The 13,353-nt window shown below is 45.7% G+C and overlaps 1 protein-coding gene across 1 annotated transcript in view; it reads right to left on the minus strand.

The window, feature by feature from the left end:
- reln (reelin) overlaps positions 1-13,353 on the minus strand; it is a 447,239-nt gene that overhangs the window by 322,020 nt on the left and 111,866 nt on the right. The gene's annotated exons all lie outside the window — the stretch shown is intronic.

The raw sequence follows: 13,353 nt of genomic DNA on the forward strand, positions 1-13,353 counted from the left end.
CACTAGGTTACATACTTAAGATACCACGAGTTTAAAACATTTGTTCAAAGTTACAATGAAAAAGTGTCAAAGGTTTTTTTTTTTTTTTTTTTTTTTTTTTTTTTGCAAAGGATAAGGAAAGGAGTGCTAGTTGAAGTGCTTCCTGAATAAGTAGGTCTTCAACTGCCGCTTGAAAATAGCCAGTGACTCGGCTGTCCGGACCTCTATGGGAAGTTCATTCCACCACCTTGGTGCCAGTACAGAGAAGAGTCTTGTAGTATACTTGCCTCTTACCCTGAGAGATGGTGGAACCAGTCGAGCAGTGCTGGTAGATCGGAGGTTACGGGGTGCAGTGCGAGGAATGATGAGGGCTTTGAGGTAAGAGGGGGCTGGTCCATTTTTGGCTTTGTAGGCCAGCATCAGTGTTTTGAACCGGATGCGTGCAGCTACCGGAAGCCAGTGGAGGGATCGCCGCAGCGGGGTGGTATGCGAGAACTTTGGCAGGTTGAAAACAAGCCGGGCAGCTGCATTTTGGATCATTTGCAGAGGACGGATTGCGTTCATAGGTAGACCTGCCAGCAGTGCATTGCAGTAATCCAGTCTAGAAATGACAAGAGACTGAACAAGTACCTGGGCAGTCTGTGTGGACAAAAATAGCCGAATCCTTCTAATGTTGTAGAGAAGAAACCGACATGAGTGAGTCACATTTGCAACATGAGAGGAAAAGGACAGTTGATTGTCCATGGTTACCCCAAGGTTGCGAGCTGTGGCTGAAGGCGAGATCAGATCGTTGTGCAAGGATATAGCAAGATCGTGACCTGGGGATGAATCACCTGGGATGAACAGCAGTTCAGTTTTGCTAGGATTGAGCTTTAACTGATGAGCAGTCATCCATGATGAAATTTCTGCCAGACATGCTGAGATCCGGTCAGAAGCTGTGGCATCTGAGGGTGGGAAAGAGAAGATAAGTTGTGTATCGTCAGCATAGCAGTGGTAAGAGAACCCATGTGATGAAATAACTTCACCAAGAGAGTGAGTATACAAGGAGAAAAGAAGAGGACCAAGTACTGAGCCCTGTGGGACGCCAGTGGAGAGTCTGCGTGGAGCAGATGTCACTCCCCTCCATGTTACTTGATATGAGCGTCCTTCCAGGTAGGAGGCAAACCATTCCCAAGCTGATCCGCAAATCCCAAGACTCTTGAGGGAGGATAAGAGAGTCTTGTGGTTGACCGTATCAAACGCTGCTGAAAGGTCAAGGAGGATAAGGACGGATGATAGTTAATAGATAGATAATAGAGAAGTACACAGTAGATAGATAATAGAGAAGTAGACAGTATGTGAGAAGGAGCTGCACTGTGTTGTTGTGGATTTAGAGAAAGTGTATGCCAGTGTGCCGAGAGAGGAGCTATAGTATTGTATAATGATGTCAGGAGTGGCAGAGAATATAGTTCAGGATGTATGAGAGGAATATGACAGCAGAAAGATGTGCTGTAGGTCAGACAGAGGAGTAGAGAAGTTCAAGGTGGAGGTGGGGCTACATCAAGGATCAGCTTTGAGTGCATTTACATTTACAGCATTTGGCAGACACCCTTTCCAGAGAGACGTACAAAAGTGATTTTAAATCTCTGTCATTGCATACTTAAATTCTGGTTTACTAGGTTACAGACTTAAGATACCATAAGCCTAAAACACTGTTCAACATTTTTTAAATACACCCATCAAACAAACAGGGGAGAAAGTCCTAGTTCAAGTATTTCATAAAGAAGAAAGTGTTCAACTGTCGGTGCCAGACAGAAAAGAGTTGTGTTGTATACTTACCTCTTACCCTGAGAGATGGTGGGACCAGTCAAGCAGTGCTGGTACTGTAGCTCTGAGGGTGTGAGGTACAGTGCGAGAAGTGATAAGGGCTTTGAGGTAAGATAATATGTCTGCCAGACATGCTGAGATCCAAACAGAAGCTGTGTTATCTGAGGGAAGCAAAGAGAAGATAAGTTGTGTATCATCAGCATAGCAGTGGTAAGAGAACCCGTGTGAGAAAATAACTTGAGTATAGCGTGAGTATACAGGGAGAAAAGAAGAGCACCAAGTACTGAGCCCTGTGGAACACCAGTGGAGAGTCTGTCTGGAGCAGATGTCACGCCGCTCCATGTTACCTTATATAAGTGACCTTCCAGGTAGGAAGCATACCATCCCCATGCTGATCCACAAATTCCAAGACTCCTAAGGGTGGACAATAGTGTCTTGTGGTTGGCCATATCAAACGCTGCTGAAAGGTCAAGGAAGATGAGGACAGATGACAACTTGGGTGATCTAACAGCATGTAGTTTCTCAGAGACATCCAAAACATCTGTCTCTGTCGAATGTGCTGCTTTAAATCCAGACTGGTTGGGATCTTGGAGGTTGTTCTGTGAGAGATAGACAGACAGTTGATTATAGACAATGTATTCAGAAATTTTCGAAAGAAAAAAGAGAAGTGATACTGGTCTGTAGATACTGATGTCTGATGGATACAGAACAAGTTTCTTCAGGATTGAAATAATGCTTGCTCTCTCAAAGGTAGTTGGTACATGACCAGCTGTTAGGGATCCATTGATGATTAGAAGTGACTGGATTCAATGGGCAGGTGGTAGGACTGCAAGACCGGATGAGTTGAAAAATCTCTACGATTAAAAAATGTGAAATCAAAAGAGTAGGGGAATCCTGACTGTGGGATGTAGGTGCAGTCGGGGCAGAAGTGAAGGTCATGCAGGTTTTCTCCATCTTCTCGTGGTAAAAAGAAGTCTTCTGCAGTCAGGGAGGATGAAGCAGGTGTAGCCGGGGGGTTAAGTAGAGAAGAGAAGAAAGATTGAGATGGTTGGACATGTGCAGAAGAAGGAGAGTGGTTATACTGGTAGAAGAATGTTGGAGATTGGGCTGCCAGGAAAGAGGTCAAGAGAAAGGCCAAAGAGGAGATTCATTGATGTGTTAAAAGTGAATATGAAGTTATTGTTGAGAGTAGAGGATGCCGAGGATAAAGCTAGGTGAAAACTAATGATTCACTTTGGCAATCCCTAACTGGAAAAGCTGAAAGTATTAGAAGAAGACACATGTACAAGTACAAGGCAATATACATAAATACAGTTACAATAAAAAAAAAAACACAACTATGATGTATTATCAAAAATGCTTATTATTTATATCAAAATACTTCAGCAATTTGTATTTTTGTACCCTACAAAAGCTATAAAAATACTTTCTGAGATGTCTATATGATGACATAAAGGAGAAAAACAATGCATGCTTTCGGTGTCCAAAACTTGCCCAGATAGTTCAAACATTTCTAACAGGCTAATTGTTAGAGAGAAGGTGAGTAACTTACAACTTACCTTTAACCCTCTGGGGTTTGACCATTTTGGGACACTGGCAGAGGTTCTGACATGCTCTTACATTTGGTCTTTTTTCAGTTATTTCAAAACATATTAATGGTTAATATCACATAACATTGTATTCAACACAAACTGGGCTACAATATTATGCAAGTAAAATGTATGTTTGTATTTTTAAGTAAATGATGTTTATGCATGGGTAGTAAAAAAAAAGATGCTGAAATAAGGCCAAGAAACACATACTAAACATTTTTTCACACACAATAAAGTTCTCTACTCTTGTAGAGTTGATAATTTGCTACAAAAAGATGTGAAAACCATTTTACCCACTCATTCACATGAAACAATACATTGATTTAACTTTTGTAAGACAGTTTTTGTTGTGTAAAGGCAATATGCAAGGGAGGGTCAATGGTCATGAATATTGATGATTCACACCTGAGGAGGCCCAACTCCCTAATGGCTTAGTCTGGATTGTGTTGACAAAAGAATGAATGTGGGGAGACTTAAAGAGAAAATCTTTTGCTTTTAGTGTAATAAAATAGTGTACAATGAAGTACAAAAGACTTAAGATATTATTTATATCTGTACTTGACAAAATAAGACTTTTATTTTACCAATGTTAAAAAACATGAACAATACAATAGAGTCAAGAGTCAAGAATTGTATGCAATGATTCAAAATGTCAGCTGTAAATGTACAGTTTGGTGTGCATCTAAAAATACTTTACATATAAATTAAATATTTATATAAATATAAATTTGTTAAATGTTGTCATGCCATTGTTCAAAACAGTTTCTATTTAACTGAACACACAAGGGAACATTACATGTTTTGCATTTCCAAGGTGTGTCCTGTCTTTTACCATGCACTGTCTTGCAGCGCACACATTTATTTTTTATTGTTCTTTATTGTTCTCGCAAGTGCATTTCACGTTGAAGAGGAAAAAAGCGCCAAAAACGCGCCAGAGGGTTAACTTTCTTATTTTTTAGCAAAATCAAATGGAACGTTCTTTGCAGTTAAGTTTTTTTTTTATTAAAGGCCAAGTAAAAACTTCATCCAAACTGGAATTTTAGTTTAGCATTTAGCTTCATACTTTCAGCCCAATGTTAGCAAAGCATTTGGTGTAAAAATCAAACTATGCAACACCACAGACCTAAAACTATAACAACTTGAATAAAAACAAACCAAACTCAAAATTATAAAACAAACAGAAAAAAACAAAACCTCTGAAAAGAATACATGCAGATGTCTTTCTAGAGTTTAAGAAACATAAATTTGCCACCACAACCAACCACCACACAGAAACAGACAAATGTGTTTACAGGGCCCTCACAGGTCTCACATAAGAAGTAAAGGAGTAGATGACCAGTAGATGGCCTCCTCGTAAACCTAATAACTGGTTGGGCCATCCTTAGCAGCAGGAACTGCAATCAAGCATTTGTGATAACTTTGTTTGTGATAACATGAGTCTGTTACAGTGCTGTAGTGGAATTTTGGTCAACTCCCCTGCTGAAAAATCCAGCATAAACCAGCATGAATTCCATGCTGGTCCAAGCTGTTTTTTACTGGTTCATGCTGGTATAGTGCTGGTATAATGCTGGTCAGTGCTGGTATAGTGCTGGTATAGATAGGTGACCAGCTTAGTCATGTAGTAATCAAGCAAAACGGGGCTGGTGTAGCCGGTTAACCAGTATGATCTTTCTGGAATAAGCTTTATGGGAACAATCTTTATTTTTGCTTGTGTATGTTTCTATGTAACACATTAATATAAGATTAAAACACAATATATTGGAATATATTTAATTATGTTACTTATTTTGCTCCCTCTTTTGAATAAAGAACTGAAATAACAAAGCTCAAAAAGCTTTGAATAACAAAGAATAAAAACATTTCAAAATTGTTCGTTAGGGATTAAAGTGTCTACACAAATTAAATATAGTAATACCAACAAACGTTAACTTTCCGGGCTCCCGGGATATATATATATATATATATATATATATATATATATATATATATATATATATATATATATATAATCCATTTGTCTCAATTAAGAGGTAGTTAAGTTGTTTGATAGTTTTTTTAGTAAAGCAGTAATGTGAAGAGATATTACCCAACATCAGCGTTGTTAGGTAAATGTAGTTCCTTCACTTTCCAAAAATGAATCTCGCAATGTTTACGACTACATTATATACCTTACAGTGTTTATCGAAATTAGGATAAGTGCATGTGTTCCAGACAGGCCTGGCCCAGCCAATCATAGTCTTACGTTATTTTCTAATATCTGCCCAACCCCCCTTTTTCCCCTCCTAGACAGACAGACAGACTTAGCTCATTCATTCACATTCATGCAACCTTTGAGGTAAATGGACATGCTTATGAAGTAATAAAGAGCAAATAATCAGAATCGGTAAACACGAAAAACAGGTCGGGGCAGGCGGCAAACACTCAGAGAATCAGAATATCAAAAAGAGTCAAAAACCGGAAAACAGAATATCAACCAGAAAACGCTCAGAATGACAGTAAACACTAGTTGAGACTTCGCACTGGGGAAAGGTTCAAGTTCAGCTTTTATAGCATGGGAAATGGGAAACAGCTGGTGGTGTAATCATGACAGGAGTGGTGGATTGTGGGGGATGTATACATGTCAGGAAGTCGCTAAAACTCGAGTGAAGGTTCCCTCTGATGGCGATCGGGAGATGTGGCAGATGTTTCATTTATAACCCCCCGCCCACCACACCCACCCCCCCGAGCGGCTCCTGAAGCGAGCCATCTCCCACCATCTGGGCCGTCCGCGAGGGGTCTAGGATGTCTCGTGCCTTCACCCAGGAGCGTTCCTCCGGGCCGTACCCGTCCCAGTCGGTCAGATATTCGAGCTGGCCGCCCCGGCGCCTGGCATCCAGAATGCTGCGGACCTGGTACGCCTCCTCGTCGCCGATCAGCAGAGGTCGTGGTGCTGGTGGGTTGGCAGCCTCCTCCTGCTCCATTCTCGGTCCGTCTGCAGCCTTGAGCAGCGAAACATGGAACGTCGGGGAGATACGGTACGTGGGTGGCAGCGCCAAGCGGTATGATACGGGGTTAATCTGTTTGACGATCTTAAAGGGACCCACGAACTTGGGGCTGAGCTTCCTGCATGGGAGGCGGAGCCGAATGTCACTGGTGGATAGCCACACCCACTGTTCAGGTTGGTACTCGGGATGTGGTCTACGATGTCTGTCGGTGTGGCGCTTCTGTTGTCTAATGGCCATTTGAAGTTGGTGGTGAGCTGCACTCCAAGTCTCCTCGCTTCGCCAGAACCAGTCATTCACCGCCGGCAGATCGGATGGCTCACCAGCCCACGGGAACAGGGGCGGCTAATACCCTAGGACACACTGGAAAGGCATGAGGCCTGTGGCTGGTTTGTGAGCGAATTCTGAGCATATTCTGCCCACATCAGGTACTTGCTCCAGTCCGCTTGGTTGTTCTGGCAGTAAGATCGTAGGAAGCGGGTAAGCTCCTAATTCAAGCGTTCTGTTTGGCCATTGGATTGTGGATGATATTCCGAGGTGAGGCTGATATTGATGTTTAATCACTTGAGGAATGCTGTCCATACTCGGGAGGTAAACTGTGGTCCTCTGTCTGAAACAATGTCTTCAGGAAGGCCATAGAAACGGAATACGTAATTGCAGAGGGTTTCTGCAGTCTCAAATGCAATGGGGAGCTGGGTCAGGGTGGTGCAGGATGGGCGCTGTGGTGAAGCGCTAAGAGATGAAAGGCTCTAACTGCCTCCGGTGACCACGCGAGACGAGACGATGGTTTCTTTATCATAGACGTGAGAGGGCCTGCAATCGTGCTGAAACCACGGATGAAGCGGCAGTAGAAGTTGGCGAACCCGAGGAACCGTTGCAGCTCCTTAACGGTTTGGGGTTGGGGCCATCGCCTCACTGCCTCGACTTTTGAGTCATCCATGGCGACCCCTCCGGCTGAGATGACATACCCCAGGAATGACGTGGAGGTCTTGTGGAACTCACATTTCTCAACTTTAGCGTAGAGCTGATGTTGAATCAAGCGCTTTAGGACAGCTCTCATGTGCTGAATGTGTTCCTCGAACGACTCGGAGTGGATGAGGATGTCGTCGATGTACACAATGACCAACCGATCCAGCATATCTCGGAAGACATCGTTTATGAAAGACTGAAATATGGACGGACTGTTAGCCAGGCCAAACGGCATGACCAAATATTCATAATATCCAGACTGCATGGAGAAGGCGGTTTTCCACTCGTCCCCCTCTCATATATGGATCAAGTTGTACGCGTTGCGTAAGTCTAATTTTGTGAACTTGGCCTTTCGCAGCTGTTCCAGGGCTGAGGGGACGAGTGGGAGCGGGTAGCGAAATTTCACAGTGATCTCATTCAGCGCTCGATAATCAATACATGGCCGGAGACCCCCGTCCTTCTTCTTTATGAAGAAAAAGCCGGATGAGGCTGGCGACACTGACTGCCGGATGAATCCTTTGTTTAGCTCCTCCTCGATGTATTTGTTGATGGCTTCAGTTTCTGGCTGGGACAACGGAAAGATTCTGCCCTTGGGCGGCGTGGTATTGGGAAGCAGTTCAATGCTGCAGTCGCTGGCGCGATGAGGAGGCAGCTTGGAGGCCTTGACCTTGCTGAACACTTCCGCGAGATTGTGATATTCGGGCGGCAGTTAGGGAGGGACTGGAGTGCTGCATCTGGCGGTTGCGGCATATAGTGGCAGAGGGGCTTTGGAGGACTGACATCGCCGTGCGCACGTCTCGTCCCAGGTGATGATTCGTGGTTCTCTCCATGAGATGATCGGGTTGTGGAGACAGAGGATCATGGAGTGATGAGGAGAAGAGATGACATAAAACTCAATTCTCTCACTATGCCAGGGGCCCACTCGTAGTTTGAATTTTTCAGTGACGAATCTTACTCGTCCCTCTCCGAGGGGTCGACCGTCGATCGCCTCCACTGCTAAAGGGGAAACGCATTCAGTGAGCGGGATGGCGTTCAGCTTGATGCTTTTACCCCGCACCATCAAGCGTACGTCGAACCGGGTGCAGCTCTGAGTATTAGCGGCAAGAATGGTCACACTCACGAGCGTGCTTTGCTTCCTGTGCGGCATGACACGGGAGGATGACAGCCGGTGTCCGGGGTTGCCGCAATACAGGCAAAGCTGGTGATGTATATGGTGCGCTCTCTCCTCAGCGGTGAGATGAGTGGAGGCGCGGCATCTGGGGCCAGGCTTCTCAGGTGGCAATCCGAGCAGCTGATCTATTCGAATGGACAGATTCATAAATTCTGACAGGTCTCTCCCCTGAACGACATGCGAGTTCAGCTTGCAGATTGTGATTCAGGCCCTTGCAAGAGAATAGCTTGAGAGATTTCTCCTCCCAGCCTGCCTGGGCTGCGAGTGTGCGAAATTCCAACGCATACTCCGCGGCGCTGCATCTGCCCTGGAAAATGCTCAGCAGGAGCTCTTCGGCACTCTCTCCTCCGGCAGAATGTTCAAACACGCTACGGAACTGGGCGAGGAAATGATTGAAGGAGGCAAACGCGGTGCCGTCCTCCCTCTACACCATGGTAGCCCACTGTAGAGCCCTTCCGGTGAGTAGCGTGCAAACGAGGTCTACTGGTCAGAGATCTCGAAGGGCTGAAGCAAGTTCTCTTGTGAGCCTGGTGAGGAGCTCCATTGTACTCGGCGGGGCAGCGGCTGGATCACTTAGTGGCAAAGTCTTTTGTAACGGAGGATCCATATGCACGCTTTATTAGGAGATCGTAGTACAACAGGTGGGGGTCAGAGCCGGCAACCACAACAATGTAGAGAGGAAATAATCAGAATCGGTATACACGAAAAACAGGTCGAGGCAGGCGGCAAACACTCAGAGAATCAGAATATCAAACAGAGTCAAAAACCGGAAAACAGAATAACAACCAGAAAACGCTCAGAATGACAGTAAACACTAGTCGAGACTTCGCACTGGGGAAAGGTTCAAGTTCAGCTTTTATAGTGTGGGAAATGGGAAACAGCTGGTGGTGTAATCATGACAGGAGTGGTGGATTGTGGGGGATGTAGTCAGGAAGTCGCTAAAACTCAAGTGAAGGTTCCCTGGCGGTCGGGAGATGTGGCAGATGTTTCATATTCATAACAATTATATATATATATATATATATATATATATATATATATATATATATATATATATATATATATATATATATATATATACACACACACACAATAACAATGGCCAAAAATTTGTAATGTTATACTATATTAACAGCTGTGAGAATAGTTCTTAAGAAAAACAGCGATTCAGATAAAATTAACATTTTTAGTTTTTAGTTTAATTTTTAGTTTTAACAAAACCAAATTCTTACAGTTCATGCTTCACTCAAGTGACAGGTTTGTTCCCTTTCGGAACTCGAGCTGCGTCGAAAAAACGCTCTGAACCACTTGTGTAATCTGACCAATAGGTGTTGGGATGTGACGTCATCGGCGGGTGACGTCACGTAAAAAGGAAGCTACAAATGGCTGCTTGCTTCTGCTCGTTCAGGTAAGCGCTGTTTTTCTGATACTGTGGAGTATCTGATGGAGTGATGGCTAGCAGACAGAATTTCCATAAGTGTGTTTTTCCGAGGTTTGCAGATCCTGGGAAACCCCGTACTCTGCACGCACTTCTCCTCGTCACTCCTCGCTCTACGTGAATGTGGTTGAGGCTAAGGTATGCGGCTACAGGGGAAGAGACGTGTGGAAGAGACGCTGGCTAGCTATCTCTCCCCTAGCGTTGCATCATCGCTAAAGGCTCCGGTGTTCCCTACTAAGCAGCCACGTGCTACGTCGGCCTTAGTGGGGAATGCTACGAGATTTGGATGAGGAACTTAGCTCCGGGACCTCTGATATTGAGAAGTTGCGTCGACTGCCGACTTGACTCTTCGGGTCACGAAACACATCGTGCGGGCCGTTGGTCGGTCCATGGCGACCCTGGTGGCCACTGAAAGGCATCTGTGGCTCACCTTGTCCGACCTCCCGGACAAGGATCGAGCTGTGCTGTTGGACGCACCAATGGCTCCTCCTGGACTGTTTAGAGACACTGTGATGGTGGTCGTGAACAAGTTCCAAGAGTCTAAAAAGCAGTCAGCTGTGTTTCAGCAGTACCTCCCTTGGCGATCTCGTGGGGCTGTTTCGGCGGCTGCCCCAGCCTGGTCCTTCCAGGCACAACGAAGCCCAGAAACAGAGTGTGGCCACCCGATCTCCGCAGGCAGGGCCTAAGGGCCCAAGGCGATGCCAGGCCATCGGTTCTGCCACAGGATGTGCTTCAGAACTCGCCCCCCCTCCAGCGGGCACCTCCCTCCACTTCCGCCCAAAGTCTCGGTACGGATGGGGAAAACCTGCCGCCTCTCAGGAGGTGTCAACGGCCGCAGTATGTTGCTCCAGCTGTTTGGGTCATGGAGGCCGGTCTGTTAGCCCTGCCACAAGATGTGCTTCTACGCTCCTTGAACCGCTCTCTCAGGAGGCTCAGGTTCAGGATGCTCACCCTCAGGGATGTCGTGATTCAGATCAGGTCCAGGGACTGGTTCGTCACAATAGATCTGGAAGATGCGTACTTTCACGTTTCCATCCTTCCTGCACACAGGAGGTTCCTGAGGTTTGCTTTCGGGGGTGAAGCTTACCAATATCGTGTCCTCCCGTTCGGCCTAGCACATCTTGCCCCGCACCTTCACGAAATGCGCCGATGCAGCACTGACCCCGCTGCAGCTCCAGGGTATCAGCAATTTATCAAATCTAAATTACATCGATGATTGGTTGATTCTGGCTCAGTCAGAGCACCAGGCAATTCGGCATCGAGATGCCGTCCTCGCCTACATGAAGGTGCTTGAGTTTAGACTAAACGCCAGCAAAACCGTGCTTTCTCCAGCACAGAGAACCACCTTTTTGGGCGTGGTATGGGACTCCGATGCAGGCACGGTTGTCACCTGCTCGGGTCGAAGTCATCCTCACCTCTGTCAGGATAGTGCGGGAAGGCTGGCCACTCACTGTGAAGCAGTTCCAGAGGCTGCTGGGTCTCATGGCAGCGGCATACAGCGTAACCCTGCTCGGCCTCCTGCACATGAGGCCCCTCCAGTGGTGGCTCCGGGGCAGAAGGTTTTGTCTCAGGGGAAATCCATATCGTTCCATCAAGGTCTCGCGGCGTGCCTTTCGAGCCTTGGATGTTTGGAAAAACCGAACATTTCTGTCCCAAGGCCCCGTGTTGGGGGCTCCATGTCTTCGCGTGACGCTAACGACGGACGCTTCCCTCACGGGCTGGGGTGCGGTCATGAGTGGCCACTCCGCCCAGGGTCTGTGGAGCGGCCCACGTCTCCGAGGCACATAAATTGCCTGGAGATGATGGCAGTGTTTTTGGGGTTAAAACACTTCCTCCCGGACCTGCGAGATCGCCATGTATTGGTCTGCATGGACAATAATGCTGTGGTCTCCTACATCAACCACCAAGGGGGTCTATGATCTCGTCCTTTGTACAAGCTAGCACGAGCAGTCCTCTTGTGGTCTCGGGACAGACTCTTCTGTTTGAGAGCCATTTATATCTCGGGACGGTTGAATGTCAGAGCAGATGCCCTGTCGAGGCAGGGGCCGAGGCCTGGGGAATGGCATCTCCACCCCGAGGTGGTGGAGTTCATATGGCGGAGGTTCTACAGAGCCCAGGTGGATCTGTTTGCGACCCGGGAGACCTTGCACTGTCCCCTCTGGTTCTCTCTCTCTCAACCAGCCCCGTTAGGTCTAAATGCCATGTTGCAGTTGTGGCCGAGGCTATGACTGTACACCTTTTACCTGATCGCACTGCTCCCTAGAGTTCCGTCTCCTCCTGGTAGCACCTTGATGGCTGGGCAAGCCATGGTTTGTGGATCTGGTGTCCCTACTTGAGAGCCCTCTGTGGGAAATTCCCCCCAGGATGGCATATAGCACCCCGCCAGTGGGTCAGTCCCTGGGTAGGCACCCATTGGTTACATGTTTCCTCTGCGGTGCCCGGAGGCTGAGGCCCGGAACATGACCCAGAGTGCTGCCTGTCTGGGATCTGGCAGTTGTGCTGGCGGCTCTATCGATGCCCACCTTCGAGAATGTTTGCATACTGTACGTGAGGTACCTGGATTACGGCTGCACGGCAGATGTTTCAACTAGCAAATTTAAGGACTTTAACTATGACATGTTTGACCAAACTCAGGTTTATTGGGTAGCTACGATGGAAGCAAGACTTCTTCAGGGCACAAATACTAATGCTTAAAGGTATGTAACTTAAGCAGTAGCTGTTTTATCGTAACTTGTTCACTGCACAATATAAACAAATGTGTGATATATAGTTTTGTTTCTTATTTTGTTTCTATAATTTTTCAGAGAATAAAGAAGACATAGAGCAGGAGTTGTCTAAAGGCAAATGACTCCAGGTAGCACCTCTTAAAAAACATGGTCATCGCCACCACATACTACTTGTTACTCGCTAAAAGAGAGAGCGGAAGCTAAGACCAAAAATGTGTGTTGTAGAGGTTATGTTGTGTAACGTTATTTGTGCACGTGTGTAAATTACAGTGTGATGGCAAATGTCATTGTTCAATAAATATTTTAAACAAACTTATACATATAATGTGTGTGTGTGTGTATATATATATATATATATATATATATATATATATATATATATATATATATATATATATATATATAAAGCCATGTAAATGATAGGAATATCCAGAATGTTTTTCTTTATTAAAAAATGAATTGCAATTCTCTAGAAAATTGTCTTGGTCTTTATTTAACTTGAATATGCACTAAGAAATGTGATATGTTGCAAATGGGTTTTGTTGTGGTCTTGCTGGTATTATACTAACATCATAGACAACATATGTTGACCAGCACACCAGCAACCAGTACCTAATGCTGGACCAGCATACCACCATACCAAGCTGGTCTCAGCATGCAAAACATACCTTATGCTGGACCAGCAATGCTG

The sequence above is a fragment of the Tachysurus fulvidraco genome, chromosome 13 (genome assembly GCF_022655615.1).
Source record: "Tachysurus fulvidraco isolate hzauxx_2018 chromosome 13, HZAU_PFXX_2.0, whole genome shotgun sequence".
In the NCBI taxonomy this organism is placed as follows: domain Eukaryota; kingdom Metazoa; phylum Chordata; class Actinopteri; order Siluriformes; family Bagridae; genus Tachysurus; species Tachysurus fulvidraco.